The 17,818-nt window shown below is 43.4% G+C and overlaps 1 long non-coding RNA gene across 2 annotated transcripts in view; it reads left to right on the top strand.

The window, feature by feature from the left end:
* LOC133268300 (uncharacterized) overlaps positions 1 to 17,818 on the top strand; it is a 63,322-nt gene that overhangs the window by 31,128 nt on the left and 14,376 nt on the right. Inside the window, exon 3 of one of the 2 annotated variants that reach the window (XR_009743032.1) lies at positions 6,980 to 7,152. The exons of the other annotated variant lie outside the window; for it this stretch is intronic. This is a non-coding gene — a long non-coding RNA (uncharacterized LOC133268300). The remainder of the gene's footprint in view (positions 1 to 6,979; positions 7,153 to 17,818) is intronic. 2 annotated transcript variants of the gene reach the window in all.

Here is a 17,818-nt window from a genome sequence, read left to right as displayed (position 1 = left end):
TGCAAGTGAAATGGTTCATGCCCGGAGCAGCACAACTATGCTTTGAGGCTGACTTACTTTTCATAATTTATCTTGTAATGTAAGCCAATGCAGTAGTTTAAGACAAATTTATTTTAAGCCTTAAAGGGCAAAGGACTTGTATATTTAACCACAGGTTAAGTTTGACTTAAGTACACTGAAGTCAGCAATGGCTATTACCTCAGTGACCTCCCATCTCCTACTAGGCAAAGTCCTTCTGTTCCTGCAGCCCATGTTTAGACACTCTGTAGTAATACAGCTGTGACAGTGCTCTGGGAAGTAGAAATGGAGCTTGGCTGTGAGTGGACGAGTGGTTATTGGTGGCAACTGAACACTTACCAATGTAGTGAGCAACACTGTCACCGCTTCTGAGGTGTGTTAGGTCCTGAGTTGTGCAGTGAAAGGAGTTAGGCACCCAAACCCAGCACTGCCATGAGATATGTTGCTGAGAGGGCTGTGAGGGGCTACAAGGGAAGTATGTTTGTGTTTCCATCCAGGTGTGGTCACAGCAGTGACAGCCTTCTTGATAACGGACCTTAAGTTACAACACTTGGTGAAGTGGGAAAGCTAAGGAGCCCTTTAGAGCTTATTTAGCCCAGAGAGCTTCCGATCCACCTCTTTCCATTTCATACTGGAAGATAATTTGCAACGAGAGAAGGGGATTCTCCAGCATTTCCACTGAAGCTGCTGGAGCCAGAGGACAGATACTAGAGGACATACTCTAGCCACAGAATATGTTTTCTTGTTTTCCAGTGGTTCCAGTTCTTAAATCTCTGCGCATATTTCACTGCGTGGCACTTTAATGCAAAATTCAGAAGCTGTCTTCTTGCACATGGGGTTTGTGTCTTCTTTGATTCTGAAACCTGAAATCCCTCCAGCTTGCACTGGAGGTACCTAAGTGGTTTGCTGGATCTGGCCCTAAATATTTCTTCTACTCAAAATATAAAGTGTCATCTTCCTATTAATGGAGCATCTTCTCTGATAAGGCCATTCATTTCCGTAGTTGTCTGTGACCAATTCCAGGCTACTTAAATGAGTGGAAGTTACATGGATATGCATGACAAATACCTTCATTTAGCTCAGTCTCTGATGGCTTCTGGGTCTGAGAAGGTAGGTAAGCTAAGAACCTGGAGAAGGTAAAAGAAAACATTGTTAGGAGTCAGTTAAGGGGCCACATTCTCTGCTTTTGCATTCAGAGGCTCTTTCCTGTAACTCCTGCAGAAGCAGTGGGACAGACTACCCCCCACTATATCATTTCTTTGAGCATATATTGGGTTTGGGTTATTATCCAGTGACAGAAAGACAGGATGTTGTGGATTGGAAGCATTTCATACTGTGTGGACTGAGGATTTAGACCTGGCCATAGTGAGACGTTCCATGTTTTTCCTGTGCTAGTAGATCACAGCAGAAGCAGCACTTGCCAGCTTCTTAAACGTAGCAAAAAATGTGAATGTGGAAAAAGGATAAACATGTCTTTCAGTTTCCTGTAAGGGATGTAACTTTATTTCTTGTTTTGCCAGTGTTCAGGCTCTTTTATTATCTGAACCTTGGGGCTGTGAAACAGTGTGTCACCTTTACACTGTTGGGCTTTGTTGAAAACAGTGTTTTCTTGGACACAATGTGACCACACTTACCAAACAGAGAGCAGGGGAATGTGATGGCACCAGAAAGCAGAGGTAGTAATAGGAATATGACTCAAAGAACTTGCCTCAGGCTTAAGAAAATATTTTTACCCTGCAGTCAATTATACATCTTTGTTCTGCTCCCTTCATACTTCAGAGTTTTTTGCTTCCTATGGTACCTATTTATTACATCTGATGGACTCAGTCTTTTACAATCATACACTCACAAAATACTTTGGGTTGGAAGGGACTTAAAAGCTCATCCAATTCCAGCCCCCTGCCACTGGCAGGGACACCTTCCACTAGATCAGGTTGCTCCAAGCCCTGTCCAGCCTGGGCTTGAACACTGCCAGCAATGGGATCGTCCTTAAATCATAAGTGGGAAGAGCATGCAGGGCATTAGAACAACTGTATTATTTTTTTGTCTTCCTTATGCAGTATGGAGTCCAAATGCAGGATCCTTGCTGCTCTTGGGTGCTGAGCCCCGGCAATGAACACTACTTCCAGTTCTGCCCATATCATAGCAAAAAGTATGACCTGTTCCAGTGGTGGAGGCACAGATTTGTTTTACGAGTGTGTTACACCAAACACCACAAGCTAGTAGATTCTGAATTTTATTTGGTGGTAATCTTGACCAATAGCAGCTAAATCATCTACAGAACTAAAGTAAATGGGAAGAAAATTTCTCATTTATATTCCAGCTGTGCAAAGGGATCTTGAGTTTTCCCCATCCTCTCCTCCCCAAGCTTGTCAGCAGTAGGAATTCCTAGTAATAGAAGCCAGACAATGCAGGTGTTTCTAGAGTGATTGTGATCTTTCTGATGAACTGCATCTGCAAGAGATCTCATCATCACAAGCAAAGCAGGAGTTATGAAGGAAGGTGCCCCTCAAGCAGTGAACTGGCAATTAAAATAGTATTAGAGGCTCTGAGACATGGAATTGCATTGGAAATTTGGAAATACAGTAAAGATAGATCTGAAGATGTCATTATACCACCAAAATCTTGGAAGCATAAGGGACTGGCAAAGGAGACCAGTGTGATTAGATAGTGCTGAAATCCAGCTTTTGGAGCTTTAGCTGTATTACTAAGATCAGGGACCCTTATCAAACTCAGTCCCAACAGGCTGTCCTAAGTCATCTGCCCTAAGTCATCACGGAAACGGCTGCAAAAAAGTGCTGATCTTGGGAAAATAGCATTTTGCTGCTGTGAAAGGCCTTAGGATGACAGCCTTGGAGCCCGGGGTCTGGTTTCCTCACGCAGAGCAGCAACATAAGGTTTGGTACATTACAAACTGAGCGGTCTCACACTGTATTTGGAACAAGAAGATTTAATTGAGAGGGAAATGGATTAACAGTGGCTAATCAAGGCCACATTTTCTTCTAGCCTCTCAGCTGGGGCATGTGAAACATTTGCAAATGGTTGTCATTCCAAGCTGAAGCTTTAGTGAGAGCAGGATACATTTACACATGGAAAATGCATATGCTGTAACCTGCCGAGAGCGTTTCATAGTGCTTGTGGCCACAGTCTGGTTTCCACTGGGAAAAGCAGAGTGGACCTCAGCTTCCTGATGGCAGCTCTGTTCCCTTCTGCTCACCCCTGCTGCTGCTGGAAGATCTTATTATGCTTGGTTGCCTGGGATTGAGGTTTCTTTCCCCCAGTACTCATCCCTACTCTGAGCTCTACAGTCCTAACAGGATATAGTATTGAGGTGAGAAGTTACTTCCATACAATAAGATGCAGAAATAGGTGATTATCCAGGACATGTGTTAGGACTTTAACCCTTGAGTGCCAGTCCAAAACCCTGTTCTTGAGATAATCCACCCTGATTTGTGGGGTAAAACCAGCTGACACATGGATGTGTGACACAAACAATTAAACTGCCCCTTCTTGAACCAGAGGCATGGTAGTCCTTTGGTATTGCCATCATTACTTGGAAAGAGACAAATGAAAGGCATTCTTCAGTGTCATACAGCCATGACCTAAAGTCAAAAGGATGTCTAAGTTGTTACTGGAGGAGATCCAGTTGTAGAGAGAAAAATTCATGCCAAATCAGCTAGAGAAAGTTGACTGAAATATGTTTGAACAGACAGATTGTTCAGCCATCTACACAGCTGGCTCAATAGAGGAAACAGCTATTCCTGGTAATTGGAAGCAACTATGTGTATATATACATAAAAAAAAACATTGAACAATCTTTCTAGTTGTCACTGTTTCTCTCAGTGAGAAGTCTGAAACCCCATGGTAGCAGGGGGAGAACTCAAACCAAGACATTCAGTGTCAGTACCCTCCCATCGCATGGCCCCCAGTAATTCTGTTTTGTTATAGGAATATATGGCTCTGAATATTGCTGAGCACTTGTGTGCAGCAGGAGATGCTGTTTCACATCCACTACCCAGCTGTCCCCATTCATTCCTGCCTTCACAAACCATCCCAGATTTCCTTTGCTTCATCATATGTCCTGAAACAGGGAAAGCCATTTGGTTTAGTCACTAAATCCAGAGATGGGGTTTCGTAATATCAATGCAGAACCGTGGCATATACTTGTTAGCAAAACATTTAAAATGCCTCAATCTGCGTTAATTTGCATTCTGGGACTTGGCAGCAGTACCAAAATTTGTATTTGTTTTGGGATACCACTGGAAGAAAATCTGTTCCCTTCAAAGCATGTGGCTGCCCCATCCCTGGCAGTGTTCAAGGCCAGGTTGGACAGGGCTTGGAGCAAGCTGCTCTAGTGGAAGGTGTCCCTGCCTGTGGCAGGGGGTTGGAACTGGATGAGCTTCAAGGTCCCTTCCAACCCAAACCAGCCTGGGATTCTATGATTCTATGATTCATTTACCCTTCCTTGCCAACCTGTCTCTGTTGGGCTAACAGCAGGACACGGCTGCTCAGGACCTGGCCTTTCTAGTGGTAACTGAAGGGTTAAATTGAGCCCCAAGCACTTGTTCTTCCAACATACCCTGCACTGCTCACTGTCTCCAGGATTTATGGTCACCTAGTCACATGTTAAAAAGATTATTGGAAAAATATGTAAATGAAAGTTAGTAAGTGTAGCAGAGTGGTGTAAAAGCAGACTTATTAGCAACAGGATGCAAGGTCCCACACATGCTACATTGCTGTTGCTGGAAACATCATCAAAGAGCTTTCCAAGGCTGCAAGGCCCAGATGGATTTTCCATCTTTATGCACCAGCCCTGAGCCAAAGCTGAATTCACAGGTGAAGTTGACACCCCAGGACATGGGGAGGTGCCTGGGCTGGGTATCTGTCCCCCACACAGGCCGCTTTGGTCTTTAGGCTGAAAATACCCATCACAACTATTCCCTTTCCAGGCTCATTGGGGCTTTTCCCCCTCTAGAGACTACACATCCATTTGCCAGCAGCCCACAGGGCAGTGCTTTAACCCTGTGCTTTCCTCCCATTGCTGGCAGGGAGGTTTTAGACTAAAACAGCAAAACACCAGTGCCACAGAACACGTCTGCTTTCAGCACTCACATGGCTCCTGGCTAGGATTTCTGTGGCAGCTTGTGGCAACCAGCCAGGATGCTGAGTAGGAAGAGCAGAACCCCATTTTCCCCAGGGTATCTGCCTTCCCTGACGCAGGCTCTGGTTTTCAGAGTGAGAAATTCTCCTTCTGTGTAATTGATGGAGAGATTTCACACAGCCAGTATTCCAAGGGGAGAACCAGATAAGGTCTGTGGTATCCTCAAGTTGTCAGGAAAAGGTCTAGATTGCAAAACTTGGGAATTAACATTACTTAAGTATCAAACAGGTATACTTGAACTATACTCTGCAGAGCCCCTCTTGAATTCCATAACAGAGCTGCCAGCATACCAGGCTGGATCCCGTTCTGTAGCCGGAATTCCCAGTAAATTCCCTGTCTGAAGTGGTGTTTGCTCTCTGATTGCCCAAACACCACAGATCCCTTTTGCATCAAGAGCAGAGCATTTGTGGCTGCAGCAGCTGTCAGCTCTGCCCTGCTCCGGGTGCTGGGAAGGTGATGCAGCAGCCAGCAGGCCCCATGCCCGGACCCATGCTCTGCATGAGCAGACCAGGGGTTCCGCTGTGCACATTCATCCACTAGATCAGGAACCAGATGGGTGTATTCAAGTCACCTTCAATCTGGTCTTTGGAAACCTCAAACTGAGACAAAAATATAAGCCCTCAAACAATAACAACAAAACCAGCATGTGACTAAAAGCTGGAATGAGGCACTGCCAGGATTTCTCTTGGCAACCCATCATCCTAAGAATCTGCTTCTTGCCACACTTGTGCAAGGCACATTATTGAACATTTCCTGACTATTTGCCCGGGATGCTATAAATGCTGTCCAAATAGCAGGGTCTCGCCTGCCTCTTTGATACATCTGGCTAAATTGCATTAAGCAGCACGCCAGAGGCTGATGGAGTCCCCACAGGACGTGCTCCGGCTGTCAGGCTCTCCAAAGAGCCCGGGTGATGAATGACAGTGCTAACATTAAACAGCCTGCCTGTGATGTTGTTCAAGTGTCCCTCCCCAACAGCTCGCCTGCTGCCCCGTCTTCTAGGAGATAACCCAGCACAACAGAACATTACCTCATTAAGAAAGCTAGCTCTAATTAAAACCAGACGGGGCATCACCTCCCTTACATTAGCTTGAAGGGTCCACCCTGCCATTTAAATTCCATTTGGGGAGATTAATATCCATACACACATTGTGAAGAGTGACGTTCTTAGGAGTAGACAGTTTGGAGCAAATTTAAACGTGGTGAAAGTGAGCATCAACAATCACAATTGGAATCACAGGGCTTTCAGATGTTCGTGCAATGCTCTGGAGGGGTTATGTGTATGTGGGGGGTGTGCATGCGAGAGATCTCTCCATCCCTGGCTTAGAAGAAACGGAGAGACATGATTTTGTCCAAACCTCCTGTTAATACCATCCAGACATATTGTTTAGGCCCAGGTCCTGTATCAGTACGATATACCTGTCTGTACCCAAAGAAACAGCATACCAGCTGAGGAATGTCAGGAACAATTCACAGGATACCCACAGCAGAGCCTTCTACAAACATCCCATCACATCATCAACTCTGTTCCTCCCATTACTCTGAGTTTCAGGGTAAAGAAAGGCCAGGTAAGAGATGGATTTGGCTGGCCCCCTGAACGGATGGAAAGAAAAGGGGAAAATGAATCATATCCATGAACTCACAGCTCAGTTTTCATGGCACTCAGGTTTTTCTTCCCTGATGACTCTCTGGTTTATTTTAAACCAAAGGTTTTAAGTTCAAAAATGACTTAATTTGGAATAATTTGAAGCAAGCCAGTAGCATCACTTAAGTCACTTATTTTGCCTTTTATTCCTACAGAACGTTTGGCACAGAGCACTGCCATGGTTTGTGCAGGATTCCCACTGCAGGAGCAGGCTGACACAATGGAAGCACTTTTTATCTCAGGATTTTACTGCCACCCACTGACTGATGACTCTAAGGCCCCTAGGCAAAGAGCACTGTCCATGGCAGCAGCACAGGCTGCCCCTCAGGTGTGCCAATACAAACAGGTGTGTTATCTGCTGGGAAAACAGAATGTTTCTCATGTGGAGCAGGTTCCTGGGATGGTTTGTCCTCCCATCATCCCCACCAGCAGTTCTGGCCTAAATCTGGGAGGTGGGAAAGTGAGAAACTCCAGCCCAGCCACCCCAGAAGCAGCAGTAAATGTCGCCTGCATCCAATCTGTGAGGCACTGTTTTCAGCAGGGCAGTAGAATCATGGAATAGAATGGTTTGGGTTGGAAGGGACCTTAAAGATCATCTAGTTCCAACCTCCTGCCATGGGTCTTGGCTGTTTACCTCAGGGCTTGCTGCTTTCCCTTCCAGAGGCCCCAAGTTCAACCTCTATTATTGGTGGCCAGCCTAGGAGCCCATATTCAGTTCATATCAGTAGCCAAGATACAAGAGTTCTTTCAGGGAGTCCAGAATATGGTTATGTCTAATACACATACAGCTGATAGTAGTCTATTTTAACAATATGTACTAACCTTATCAGGTGCTGTCTGTTTGACTGAATGAGAGCTTCCCAGTCACTCAAGTGACAATTGTCTCAACTTATGATGATTTGTGTACAAAACACCCTTTTTTATTGGTGAAATGATTCTTGAAGCCATTAAAAGCTTGCACAGCAGCCTGCTATACTGGAAAACCTTTACAACACAAAAGATGCACTTTAAGTTGTAAAGCATCCTGTAAGCAGTCAAATGTAGTTGTCTCTGGGTGGAAAAGCTGAAGAGGTTTGTTTAGAGAAGGAAGGCATGACAGGAAAAAGAGTGTGTTTAGATCCCTATAGATACAGCCTAGACTTACAGCCTGAAGTGCATCATTTCAGTACAGACTTCTCCTGAGCTGTCTTCGGTATCCCTCTCACATTTCAGACATCCTTTGAAGGAACTCCTCCAAAACACTTAACTAGACCTAGTTTGTGTGCTGAAAAAAAATAGTATCTGAAATGCAGGTGGCATGGGCGATGATTTCAGGTTAAGAGTGCTAAACAAAAACCATCTACTTGGTCAAATTGGGGCTGCATTGTTTCTTAGTTAGCTGGTGTCTTGGACAAACCATCTAGACCCACTCAGTATAATATCTAATTTCACCACAGATTCAGTAGAAACAGGTATCCTGGAAGAAGGCAACTCAGCAGCTCTTCATATCTCTCCCCTAGCAAACGTTTGGCTTGGAAACCCAAGCAAGGGAATTGAGATTTAAGACTGAAACACTAGACTTAGTGCTCACCTTAATGTGCATATAGGGACAGGAGAATGGATTTCATGGGGAAGAGCCAATCTGGATCCTTGCCCGAATCTTAGTCCCCAGTATCAAGGCTCAATAATGATCAGGTGCAATAATAATAGGGAAAAAAAAGCGTTTCTTATTTCTGTGTTCTCCAGTTTCTGGTTCCTGTCAGTGTTCAAAGTGAGATTATGAAGTGCTCCAGGAACATCTGTTTTCTAGTAAGACCCAAAGTATCAGGAAGATGTGGAAGTTCACCAAGAAAACCTGCTATCAGGAGATCATCAGTCTAGTTGGTCATCTGGAGAGGGCAGGAAGCCTTAGCAAAGCTGGCAGACCTTTGAGGTGTGTGTCAGTAGTTACAGCACAATTTCACTGGGTTCTCAGAACCGTAACTGACCTTACAGCTCCACATGGACTCCTACCCCTCCATTTATGGCTGTGTTCAGCCTTGCAGGCTAGTTCTTCTAACTCATTAATCATTCTCCTCAGTTTGAGTGTGATCCAGAACTCCTCATGATGCTTTAAAGTGTTACAGGTTTAAAAACCAAAACAAACCCAGGCAATAAATGACTTTCTCAGTTTGCTTTCGAATAATCTGCAATAGTCATAAAATCAGAGGAAATAATAAAATCCAATATTCACACATGTTAATAACAAAGTGGAAATGGCTTTTAAAAACTCTCAACCTCAAGTCTATGCTGCATCCTTGGTAGTTCCTTAAGGGATCCCTTAGGGATATAAGTAGCACAAGTTCTGGTAGAGCAGACTAGACTTCTCTACCTCAGTGGAAAGACCCACACCTTTGTGCTAAAACTGGCTAGTTCTGTATTCTCCCTTGCACACAGGGAGATAACTAAAAATGAAACTACTTGCAGCTGTGGAAGTTGCTAAATTAGAGGGTAAAACTTGCTGATCTCAGGGTGTTCAAGCACATCAGCTTATTTGGCATTACAAATACTACAGCATCACGTTACATGTCTGTTCCTCAGAAATATGCACGTTTACTTTCCAAATTCACCTTGGGTTACTTCTAAGCTGTTGCTCTTCTCTTCCTTTCTGCTCATCATAACCTTTGTAGCCATAATATGGCAATTCTTAAGATCCTGCTTTCTTCCTTCATGGAACCAGATCACCTTCCACCATTCTGCTGTTTTACATGCCCAAAGTTGGATGAAAGCTTTACATCAAGACATTGTTTCTTTGCTTCATCAGTTCCTCTAGTAGATAAATTCTCTCTTTTCCCTCAGTAATTTAATACTGTACCGCAGGACATTCCTTCAATGTACCATTTTCCAAGCTGATTGCTTGCAACTGGGTTTACTTACTGCTGTACTTGCCCCAGAGCACTTGTAGCATAAGAAGTCTATAACCCCTGAATTCTGCCTCTGTTTAGATCTAGTGTAATGTATTGGATCATTCAACTGTTCTCCCGTCAAGGAAGGCTGGCATGTGGTTCTGCACATGCAGCATGCTAAAAGGTTGTGGAGTCTTTTGCAGTTAACCCAGACCCTGCTTTTATTTGCAGATAACTGCAGTAGTAGACCCCATAAAATCTCCCAAGAGCATATGGTGGATTTGTAGTTTCAAAACAGCTTTCAGAAGGGCCAGGGCAGTCACAGCTCAGGGGTATATTACATGCAGATTACCTTCCTGCTGAAGATCACTTTACAGCATCATCTTATCCCAGCGGTCTTCAAGAAGCTATCACAGTATCTCAGCACATCCTTGCTGTGCACAAGGGGGTGTGATGAGAATAGAAGAATGAAGTAAAGCAAATGTTTCCTGACAGCAGGATGAGGAGGATACGCTATTCCTCAAAGAAGACTCTACCACATCAGAGCAGCTGGTAGGTCATCTCCTTAGATCTGTCCTGACAAATACAGATGTTGGGCATATCTAACTTTCCAGTGGACCAGGAGACAGTGTTTTTAAAGCTCTGGTTACTTCACTCATCAAGGTAATTACTTCCAGCTGAAAACAGCTCCCCTCCCTCATGCCTGCCTCTTGGCAGACCAAGCAGACACCTGCACTAACTAACCAGGGCTTCTGTTAATACATTGTGCTGCTAAGCAAGATCCGAAGTTTTAGGAATTCCATATTACCAAGACCTCCAGAAGTTCTGTTTTCCTGTAGATGTGTAAGTTCCCACCTGAGCCTCTGGCACGTCGTGGCAGTGTGGGGTTCCATTGATGGGAGCATACAAACACCCATGCCTTGGCGTGCAGTGCTGCGTGGAGATGTGTCAGTAACAGCAGGCCTGCATATGACAGGAAAACTCCTGTACTTCCACATTACATTAACGCAGAAACTGCTCCACCCTGCTTGTTGAATGCAGTCAGAGACTTGTGTTCACTTCTTTTACTGCACGCTGAGGCCTTTAAATAACATAAGACTTGCAAACAGAGCTGAGCAGAGAACGTTTCTCTTAGTCTTAAAAAACACTGAATCTCAAGCTTTTCCCCTGCTGAGAGTCATTACAAAGCCAGAAGCAGCTCACAATAGACTAAACTTACTCCCCTGGGCAGTGGTAAAGTCCATCTTCCATCCCGGCCAGATTGGGACTTTCTGAGGTGTCTTGGCATTAAGTAACAGAAGCATTTCTGAAAGTGTTTTAACTAAGACATTTTCCAGCAGAAGATGTCAAAATGGTCCTAACCAGACCTTATAATAGAGTCAATCAGTCATATGCTTTGGGAGGCTCAATGGTTAATTCCAGCTTCTAGTTCTGTTGCAGGCAGGATTTGACACAGCTGGGACTGGTTAAATAAGAAACTTGAGATGACACTATTGCAGGCTTAAACATTAGCCTGGGCTAATGACAACAGATCTCTCTCCTCTCAACACCAAAGATAACAACCAAAATAGTCTTAGATATGTCTGGCTTATTTGCAGATCCAAGTTGTTTAGGGCTGTACTGCACAAATTCCCCAGTACAGACTTGGTTGTGATCTTTACTTGCAGCAAGTAAACAGGGCACCTCTTGACCTGTGTCTCACTGATGCTTAGACTCCTTATTTTAACACTAACTCTTCAATTACTACAGTCCCCATCCAGAGAGGAAAGGACTCTAATTCCTCACAAGCCCTCCAGAACATAAACACAACACTGAACTTCAGATAGAAGAATTTATTTGCCTACGAATGTTTTTCCAGAGAATGAACTAGTTCCCGACTGTAGAATTAGAGTTTAGCCATATAAACTCGCTTTGGGGTCTGTAGTACAGGATATGAACATGAATGAAACATTAAAAATACGAGTTGAGAATAAAAGCTCTCCCTAAATCTCCGTTATTGTATAAGCTGCTATGAATTAAAGCCCTTTCAGGCTGATTTTTAGTCATCAACATAATTATTTAGGGACATTTTCCAGACCAATGTTTTTTACAAGTATTTTAACAACCTGCAAATCAGGAAACTGTAAATCAGAGAAATGGACTGAAATCAGCAATCACAAGGCAGGAGGCCCCTGGCTTAGACTGTGACAGCATGTGGCGAATAGCAGCAGCTCTGTTCCCTTGCTTGCAAACACTGGGAATGGTTGCTAGAGATAGGCCTGAGCTAAAAGCTGCTGCAGCCCTGGGACTTGACAAGGAGAGTGTTTGACTCCAGTGCTCCAAAAGACATTCAGATTCTGTTCACACTGTGAAAGATGAGGTAGAGCAACACCCTGGGTTTGGATTCTCTCTTCCTCTTCTCCAAGCAGGACAAACCTAGAACCAAAACCCCATCTTCTTCCTTTCCCCAGAATCAATCAGTTCTGTTTCACTTTTTTACACTTGAGGTAATAGGTTTATAAGGAGGAGCAAACCTTAAGTGTGGTGCCAAAAAGTATATCGTTGCCTGCTTTCTAGAGGTGCACTCCATTATCAGCCTGGGTCAGCCTTATCTCAGAGCAGAATACAGAGCCCTATTCCATGGTATAAATATGGCCTTAGTTTTTCTGGAAAGGATTTTTGTAGCCAAGAAAGTATGGAATCCTGCCAGACTCCAGTTCAGCCTTTGTCAATATGGCTGTGCAACAGCCCTGAGATTCAGTGGTCAGCAACCTGTAAGGCAAATATCTAGTCTTTGATAAAGGGTTCATGTGCCAGAAACCAAAATCATGCCTATCCCATGCGTGTGGCATCACAGAGAAGTGAACCAGTGGAGTCCCTGCTCTGTTCTGGCTGGGAGTCAAGTGTCAGGACTAATGGCTTTCCTAGCAGCAAGTGACAGCACGTGGAAGTTTAAAGGTGAAACGTCACATCTTGCTACAAGAGGCTGAGAGACCACATTCCGGACCTCTAAGATCTTCTACCATTGAGAACATGACAATCACTGATGACTAAAAGATGTCACAGCTCTGAGATCTCTCCTTCAAGGCATTCAGTATTTCTTCCAACAAAAGCATGGATTTTCGGAGCCGTTTGTGCAGCTACCTGGAAGTTTGGGCCTTGTACTTTAAAGCTGACTGTTACCTCCTGAGATCCTGTCTCCAGCTTCCTGGGTTTAGTTGCATCATCTGCAGAGAAGCTAGAGACTGCTTTGGTCAAGCCTGAGATGTGGCTAAAGAGCCACCTTAGAGCTTCTCTAAGTTAGTGGAGCTTCTTCAGGGTAAGGCAACAATCACCATATTAGCTATGCCTGCAGGAACACATTGAGGTTTAGTACAGGTGTTTAACTAATGAAGAAAGAAGCAGGCTGCCTCCATACATTCAAGGAGTTTGATGAAGTGAGACAAGCGAGGAACCCACACACCTCTCCAATGGTACAACATACAGAGAACTAGCAGTCCTCTAGGAAGAAAAAGCTCTCTGCAGTTACAGTACCTTCCCTGGGCTAACCTCTTTCCTATGAGACAGAAACTTGTTTGTTCACAGGGTGGCTCATCTGAATGTAGACATCTAGTAGCTCTTCAGGTAGCATTCAGGACACTCTTCCCAGAACAATCTACAGCAAAGCTTCAGTTTGAAAAGTCCTTATGAAGATGTGGTACAACTGAAAAACTTCATCAGAAATGAACAGCAGCAAAACAAAATCACTGTATTTTACTTCTTTTCTTGCTACTACTTACCAAAAACATCAAAAGAGGACAAAAGAACGTAAATTAAGCCCTGCAGAGCCACTTCTATAGCCAGATACCTGAGGCTGAATTAGTGATTACTTGTGCTTGGCTGTAACCACACCCAGGGAATGTATAAAAGGTGGATTTCAGGAGCTTCTCTCTTACAAAAGGACTGAGGAAGGGGAAAAGATGAGAGGAAGAGAAATAGGTTGTATGAGTTTCATTCTTTTCTGAGTACCAATGTTTCTTATATGAGTCTGAGAAGAGTCTTTCTATTGTTTCTGAGAGGCTTTGTGTCGGGTTTTTCTTTTCCTTATTCTATCTCCAGAGTTTTCCTTACGCTTTCCAAGCTTCTGCTTAAGCAGAATAGGTTTTCTAAAGCCAAGTGGTGGCTCTGCTTTCTGAACTTCCTTCCATAAGGAAAAATGCATTGGGGTTACCAGGAGGGCTGGCAGCAATTCCTGAAACAGTCTTTTGACAGTTTTGCTTTACAAATAAACCCCATAGCAGATAACATGAGGAGGATGTTCAGTCCTCCCATCCATGCACAGGCTGTCAGAAACACTGGCAGCTGCTGCGAGGAGCTGAAAAACTCAGCCTTGTACTCCGTGCAGCTCGAAATCCAATCATATGTGCACACAAAAGGTTTTCATTTTGGAGCTATTGTGCCTGGCCTGTTTTGGAGGGGGAGGGGGAGAAAGAGACCTATTGTCTCTTAGAAAGTAAAATAGTGGCCTGGTTTTAGTTGTGCGGCAATGGAGTGATCTGTGTGCTATTAGCTGACAGTAAAGACATCCTCTTTGCAGAGCTTGCTTGCTGCTCCACTTAGTTTGCAACTGGTAACTGCCAAATCCCCATAGGGTAAGAGGCCTTGCACTCCAGCTGTTGGAGAAGTAATATCCCCCACTACTCAGCATGATAGGAGAGTAATAAAAACATCATTTCTAATAGGAAAATGATGCTTGCAGAAGCAAATGGAGACTGGCTGGCTTAACAGAGAGGGGGCTTTGGGAAGGACAAAGCCATCCTCAGCAAGTTTGTGGATGAAACCTTGAAGAGAGCAAGAAGTGTGCTGGGATCCCTCAAATCTAGGCAGACAGTGAAACTTTATAGGCATTTGTAATTGCTGTCTGAAGTCCTGTTAAACCTTTAACAGACCCTGCAGTTCTTATGAAAAAGTTGTTTAGGAGCTTTCTAGAAGAAGATGACTCCTATTTTCAAGGAATTACTGCAACGTTTCTGAGAGCCTCTTTTGTTCCTCATTCTTCTCTCCTAAATAAAAACCATTACTAGAGTACTGGCTGTGTGCACAAAGTATGATAGCACTTGCGTTCTGTCTTTGTCAAGGACTCGACACTGATCACAACTGCAGATACAGAGCAGCTGAATGACGCTTTTATAAGGCGATGTTTCATTATACAGTCCTGCTCAGGCACTCTTAAAAATATATAGGAAAGACTGTACCAACACTGTAAACTTAATCATTAGTTCATCATGGCCTGTCTTGCTCAAGCCTCTTCATAAAAGCTCTCCTCAGATTCCAGAGAAATGGATTTTAAAGGAAAAAGAGCCTGAATTTCTTGCCTACAAAGCTCAAGGTGCTGATTCTGAAGCAATGTGCTCATGCACGGAGCTGGTCTTCAGGAGTTGCTCAACATCCATGTGTTTCACCCGTTAGGCTTTGGAATAACAACATACGCAGTAGGCTTCTTTACCCTTATCTATCCAGGAAGTCCCTTTGCAGAGAATTGCTTTTGGCAGGGAAAGTGTCAGCAGAGTTCATGCCGATGAGATCACTTGCGAAGTAACCCTTGGCTTTGGTGGTATCCCATGCTGCCTTTTGGGGAGAGGGATTGCACCCGCTGCCATTCCTGGTGTTCTTATATGAGGAGGTGGGATAATACTCTACTGGTATCTTGAGGAAATGAAAGTAAGTATTCAAGGGGCTTTGCCAAATCTCTTTTAGGTAGAATGCATAACTGAAAATCCTTCGTCTTGGGCTTTTCCACAACAACTCGACAAATCTCAGAGAACTTCAGGTTTAAAGGAGCCTGGAGATTCTGAATGCCTTTCCCTCTTGCAGTGAGTACTGCCTTAAACCTCGTGAACTAGGAGGTGCCACCAGCTCTAAACAGAAGGGATTCAAACCAGTTTGGGAGTGTCTCTCTGTGTAGATGCATTTAGTGCTAAAAGCATTTTGAACATCTTAGATACTGCCTTTTCCCTACTTAAATAATCGCACCTGTACATAGCTGTTGATCTAATCATAGAATCATAGAATGGTTAGGGTTGGAAAGGACCTTCAGATCTTCTAGTTACAAGCCTAGGGAGCAAAGATATTAATACCTTCTATTTGTGTTTTTATTGAAGAATCTTAAGCACAGTATCAGTATCTGGACTCCCTAAATGTGTAAGCACACGGGGTCTCTTTCCAAACAAGGTTCACAGAAGCTGTCTCATTTGAAGCACCAGAACAGCAAAAAGCCCAATAACCCTATAAAGAAAAGGAATTCAACTGTAGGATTTTATATGGTTTTCATTGGTCAAAACATCATCATACTAAGAAACTCAACAGGTTGAAAACTGATGTTTTGAACTTCTCAATGCCAAGATAGAACTTTTTTCTCTGATTTTGTAGGAATTTATGCTTTGAAACAGAAACAACTACTTCAGCAATGAGCATTAAAGGATCTATTATGATACTGAAATGAACTGGTCTGCTTCCATTCAGCTGAGCACAATGGTATAGGCAAGCACCAGTTGTTCATTGTAATGTTGTTTCTAAACCCGGATTCATGTGTAAAGTGGTCTGAAACATCACCCCTCCTTTCCTTCTGGGATACTGACACAGAGCTGTGCCTTTTTCACTTGGGCAGAACAAAGGAATCTTAGTGTATTTCTGACATCTAAGGAGAATGATGTGCAAATACCATCGTATCAAGCTTGTCACTTACTTGCTTCAGACTGTTTTGTATTCCAAAGTGTTGTGAATGTTGGATCAAACATGTTGCATTTCAGACTGTATCTATGTTGGCTTTCATAAACACTTAGCATCAAAATCCTTCAAGGTACATTAGAGATCTCATATCCAGGTACTTTCCTGATGCTCCTATGACTGCAAGAACAAGTGTGGTAGGAGAGATGGGGCAGGAGTGTTTCATAAGTCATATATTCTGAAGGATAAAGGACAAATAAAGCTTAGTTAAATACTGAACCCCCCCCTCAAACAAACCACCCCCCAAACAGTCAGTTCTATGGAGAGAGGACTGGAATTCAGAAGTGTGGAACTTCTGAGTTGATGTGTCCAGAAAGTCTCCAAATGATATGAAATGAGTAAGTTTCATACATAGCCTTGATTGTCTGAAAAATAAGTATCTCCAATTTATTTGTCTAATAGAGGAAAGGAACATTAAGTCAAAGGACTGGACCCCCATAGTATCATAGAATCATAGTATCCTAGCATTGCACAAACCCAGAGTGCAGAGTTTTCTCCAGAAACATACTCAGTTGTGAATACTAAAGAGCATGAAGTAGGTGAAGTCTTTGTAGTGAGTGACAGTGTTCAGAAGTTCTCTTTTTGGAGCTGTCAGTGAACAGCTCCTTTTTTTCAGAATAGAAGGATAACACAGAGGCTGTTTTGATCACAGTGATGAGCTTGGGAGGATGTAGATGGTGCTCCTTCCGTAACCTGTAGCAAGGAAATGGCTGGGCTGAGCTCTCTGAGCTCTAAACTGAGAGTTACAATAAAGCTGCAGGATGAATTAAGTGATGCACCAGATAGTAAAACATGGTAGAGATGACAAAAGAAAAGTATTAATAATGTGAATCCATTTACATGTGTGGAGGAATGAGTGAGCATGATTAAGGACAAAAGTGAAAATTATAATGTAACTATAAAAAGACAGAGAAAAATACTGTGATCTCTTTAATAGCTGATGTGGAGAAAAAAGAGATCCTGGCTATAATCCAGACAGCTCAGCTGTTTTGGAGAAATACCACATTTTGAGGAGCTTTGAGAGACAATTACAATGCTCAGGAGCAATAAAGCACCAGGGGCTGATAGTGTTCCTGCAGCATTATTGAAAACAGGAGGGCCTACACGAAGTCAAACACTTTATAAACTGATGGGGTTTTGAAGCTGGAATGAATTCCAAGTGAATATGCCCAGTTCTGAAGAAGGGAGAAACCAGAATGGAAGAAATGTTGCAGCATTTTCTCTTCTCTGTACAGCCTATGTCCAATCTCCTTTATAAAGAAAGGAATATTTTTCACAGAGGGGAGAGACTTGATTCATTGGGTGCTCAAGGGAGGGCAGGAATCAGTGAATCACAGGATGGTTTGGGTTTGAAGGGACCTTAAAGCTCACCCAGTTCCAATCCCC

Source organism: Pezoporus flaviventris, unplaced genomic scaffold (genome assembly GCF_033815535.1).
Source record: "Pezoporus flaviventris isolate CSIRO_AGI_PZ_B2104156 unplaced genomic scaffold, CSIRO_AGI_Pfla_v1 ptg000013l, whole genome shotgun sequence".
NCBI classification, from domain to species: Eukaryota; Metazoa; Chordata; class Aves; order Psittaciformes; family Psittacidae; genus Pezoporus; species Pezoporus flaviventris.
This window is presented reverse-complemented; position numbering and strand designations above follow the sequence as displayed.